Raw genomic sequence first — 5,084 nt, forward strand, 5'->3', positions numbered from 1 at the left:
CTGTGGCACAGTGAGCAAGGAACCCATGTCTAGGCATACTCTTGGCCACTAAGGGGTAGATTTATGTCGGACTTGCGCCACATTTAAGCTGCCGTTGCGTCATGCAACGGCAGCGTAAACGTGGCGCATCCCTGCGACCCATTTACAACGTGACGCATCTAGGCAGATGCATCACGTTGTGAAGCCCTGCGCCACATGTGGGCGTTCCGGCGCAGGGTGGGCGTTCCGGGGCAGGTGTGCCTCGCAAAAGTGCCTGCGTGAAATCTACAAGATTTCACGCAGGCACTTTTAGGCCAATGCTGCGTCCAAAACCTGCGCCTGCTTGAAGCAGGTGTAAGGCTTGACGCAGCATTGGACAGATATTGCCCCCCAGAGCATTGCTGGAGCTGCGTCGTGCTTGCGACGCAACTCCAGCAATGCGCCGCCTCTGCGGCACAGATGCGTCACGCATCTGTGCCGTGTTTGCCCCATGGTGTGCCGCATTGTAAATGCGGCGCACCATGGGTGGCAGAGCTGTGGCGCACAATAACTGGCGCATCCCTGGGGATGCGCCAATTATTGTAAATCTGCCCCTTAGGGTATTGCATCAAGCACAAAAAAGGTGATAGGGTGGATACTTGCAAATACTCTAACCACTGGCAATTAAATGGCATAGCATTCCAACCCATACGTTTTGCCCAATATCCATGCTAGACAGAGGCCCACCTTATGAAAATAAGTCCTGACCCTGTACCTCTTGGAAACAGTCCATCCCAAGCTGCCAGTTGACATCCAAGGTTGGATGAGTTTGAGGTATGATTTGAGCCTTTGCATGCCATTGTTTGAGCATATTTGTAGATAGATTTGGGTATCATCAACATATTGATGGATCTTGAAGTCATGTCTGAAGGAATGTGTAAAATCCTCTTTCAAGTAAATCATAAGAAAGAATTTAATTGTAGAAAAGTTGGATTTAATAAGAAGAAATGAAGATCCCATCCATCAAGGCTCTGCAGTCAGGTGCAACTGACCTCAGCTTACTTTAACATTTTATCACCATGGAGAAGCTCCATGGAGTCACTCAAAAGAAAACACAAGCACAAAGCCAAATTATGGGGTCGATTAGGATGGCGGATGGATCACCACCGCCATACAGGCGGTGGCGATCCGTCTGCCATCCGTGCCCGTACACAACCAATTTCCGCCCCGCCATATTACAATGGCGGGGGGACCGTGGCGGACAGAAACACCGTCCGCCACTTTTCCGCCGTGGTCTGCTTGCGACCGTGGCGGAAAAGCTCTAACATGGTGGCGGTGTCTATCAGACACCGCCAGCCATATTAGGATGGGCTTTGGGGTTTGCCTTTCCATGGTGGCAATGCCGCCATGGAAAGGCATACAGTCTTTGCTTTGGGGGCCCAATGCGGGCCCCCAGGGTGAAGGGGGGGTGGGAGGTGCACATGGGGAGTACCTATGGTACCCCCCTGCGTTTCCAAGTACAACCGCGCGGTGCCTGTCATGTTGTGCTTGGAAACGCACAACCTGCCTTTTGTGACGGGGTGGGACTCGTGTCCAGAACATACAGTCCCGATAACCTAAAAGACTGGTGGTCAGCTGTTCCCCTTTCTGTTTCTGACAAACAGCCGGACTCAGCCTGGTTCGACGAGTGGACTAACGCAGGCGCAGAGGCCACCTGGGGGCACAAGACTGGAATCGACTACGGTCCCTTTAACTCTTCAAGCGATGCTCCACCCACCTGCGACGTCACACGCTCAAAAGAAGGCGGAATCGTAGAAGCAGCGGACAACGTTCTTCCAGGAGAAGACGGACGAGGCTGGAGATGAAGTACGGAACCGGAGCCCTGCAGAGAAGAAGCCGTGACGAGCCCAGCAGTGGACAACAAGCCAGGAGGCCAACGGTCCTGCGAATCGCCCCGCCACACTCCCGCGGGAGGAGTGTGGCTTGCTAAGGTACGGGGCAAAGTGGCGGGCTGGGTGAATCATAGTAACACAGTAAACGAGTGAATACTGCTAAAACGTAACCTCTTTGTCCCTCTCCCTTCACGAGCACTGCTAGGCACTAGTGCTTACGTTTATTTTGCACTCCTTCACTCGGTGTCCCTCACCCCTGGTCCCTTTTAGTCCTGTGAGGACGTCAGCCTGATTCCCTGTTGTTTCTTTTCTTCCGTTTCATGCTTGGAGTTGAGGACCTTGGCCCCGACGACCCTTCTTCATTTCCGGTCTGGAGAACTACCGACACCTGCGTGGAAGAAACGCTCTAGAACTCTCAGCATTTCCTAAAGGAGTCAGGACGGATCCCAACGAGTTTGCTCATGTTAAACAAACTACTAGAAGGCGAAGAGCATACTTAAAAATAAAGCCCTCTTTGAAAACTTTATTCAACGTGTCAGACTCGGTCCCTTCCACCTCTCCCGCTCCCAATCCCGTACAAGTGGTGCCAGAAGTGGGATTAACATCACAGTCCGTCTGCAACTCCGAGATGGACGCCCTCATCCAACATCTAGTGAAGGGACAGGAGAAATTGGAATGGGCGGTAGAACAGCAAATAACATCCACTCAAGCAGACCGAGACATGTTTAGAAACACTATATCTGCCCAGTTGGACAGCCTTCAGAAAAACATCGCAACGCCCACAGGTACAGTGGCAGTGGAAAACAGAGTGCATATACCCAACCCGCCAGGAATGGCCCTACAAAAATATGTCCATGGGGAAGATCCTGACGCTTTTCTCATGAACTTTGAACGCGCCGCCAGAGCACTTGGATGGCCCGAAGAGAAGTGGCCGTTTTTTCTTGCCCCCTTGCTAACAGGTGAGGCCCAGTTTGCGTACCAGGTGGCCAACCCTGTAGGCAATGCTCCATACCCCCTGATTAAAAATGTGATCTTAGACCACTTGGGGTTAGACTCTGAGGCGTATAGACTACGTTTTAGAAAAGAGAAAGGGATACCCGGTGAAAACCCAAAGACTCTTTTCTTCCGTTTGAAAATGTTGGCCGATAAATGGTTGAAACCTGAAAACAGTACTAAGGAAGACATCCTGGCCAAAATATATCTTGAACAATTTATGGATGCTCTTCCGTATGGGACACAAAGATGGTTGAGACAGCACTCAAGTCTTACTGTGGAACAAGCCATTGAGATGGCAGCCAATTATGCAAGAGCACAACCCAGAGGTACTGTATGGGATCCGGAGAAGTATCAAAAAAATCAACCCTCGGGAAAACCAGACAAAAAGCAGAAACAGACACCCGAACCGGTGAAACCCAGACCTTTTCGAATGGAATCGCCCATGGCCCGTGGTCCCCAATGCTTTGAGTGTGGTGAATGGGGCCACATTGCTCGCCTGTGTCCACGAAAACACCCTCCAGAAGAACCAATGGAAGTAGGCTATCTCCCGAAAACCATCCTCTACTCTGCAGAAACAGGAACTTCCTTTCCTGTGAGTATAAAGATAAATGAACAAACCGTGAAAGCCTTACTTGATTCAGGCTGTAGACAGTCAGTGATCCAAAAACATCTGGTTCTACCTAGTCAATACCTCCCTGACTCTCTAGTGCATGTAAGATGTGTCCATGGAGATGTTAAGCCCTATCCTATAGCTGTGATTACTGTGCAACCCGTACGCAAAACACCAGCTGTAGTGAGGGTAGGCGTGGTGGATTCCCTTCCTGAAAAAATGATTCTGGGGGTAGACAATCTCGACTTTCTTGCTCTGTTTAGAGAGACCGTCTTTGATCGCCTCCTGACTAAAGATGGTTCTAAAGCAGCATACATTACTCCTGATCCATGGGTGGTGGATCGCAGTTTTCGTTTTGCACAAGCGGAGGACAGAACCCTTTTTAATGCATGGGAAAGCGCACATGCTGCCCAAGACTCCTCTGCTCCTTCCTTTCCTAGGTTCGTTATACGTAATGACCTCCTATATAGAGAAGCCGATATGGGAAAGAGTCCTCAATTGCTAGTCCCGTTAGCTTTCCGTGAACAGGTTTTGTTCTTTGCTCATGCTCACCTAACGGCTGGTCATGCTGGCAAAGAGAAAACGACGGATAGCATCCTACGTCATTTCTATTGGCCTGGGGTGTACAAAGACGTGCAAGACTACTGTAGGAAGTGTGAAATCTGTCAACGAAAAAATACTCACAGACCACCTGCTGCACCCTTACAACCAATGCCGATTGTCGGCACTCCATTCGAACGGGTAGGGATGGATTTAATAGGACCTTTGCCCAAGACAGCTAGGGGGCACCAATATGCTCTCGTCACTGTGGATTATGCTACAAGGTTTATTGAAGCCTTTCCCCTAAGAGCGCCCACTTCAGCCAATGTGGCCGAGAAGTTTGTGGAATTGTTTTCCAGAGTCGGTTTCCCTAAAGAGGTCCTAACCGATCAGGGGACCCCCTTCACTTCCCGTATGATGAAAGAAGTATGCAAGTCACTGAATATCCATCACCTAAAGACTTCGGTCTATCACCCCCAAACCGACGGGCTCGTCGAAAGGTATAATCAAACACTGAAAACTACATTAAAGAAAATGTTGTCCTCCGAAGGCCAGGCATGGGATCGCCTGCTGCCTATAGCTTTATATGTGCTAAGGGTACAGAAGCAAAGCAGTCTAGGCTGTTCATCATTTGAATTGCTTTATGGACGAGTCCCAAGGTCACTCCTAGAAATCACGAAAGATACTTGGGAGTCACAAGAAGCCCAGGAACAGCAGTCTCTGTTAGACTATACGCTACAGCTACGTTCCAAGCTAGGAAAACTAAGAAACCTCGCTCACACAAACCTTGAACAACGAATGCATAAACAGAAAATGCATTACGACAAGGGGACGAAACTAAGAACCCTCAAAGTAGGAGATTGGGCCCTGCTTCTTTTGCCATCTGTCACACACAAAAACGAGTGGGTAGGACCCTACGAAGTACTTGAGACTATTGGGAACACCACTTACAGGCTCCGTCTGTCGGCTAACAAGACCCAGACCTACCATATCAATCTGTTGAAGAAATGGATCGGTCCAATCCCAAAGAGCAACAATCTGGTACTCCCTACCCTCTCAGACAAAACATCAACCCTAGACCAACTGGT

The sequence above is a fragment of the Lissotriton vulgaris genome, unplaced genomic scaffold (assembly GCF_964263255.1).
Source record: "Lissotriton vulgaris unplaced genomic scaffold, aLisVul1.2 SCAFFOLD_869, whole genome shotgun sequence".
Lineage (NCBI taxonomy): Eukaryota > Metazoa > Chordata > Amphibia > Caudata > Salamandridae > Lissotriton > Lissotriton vulgaris.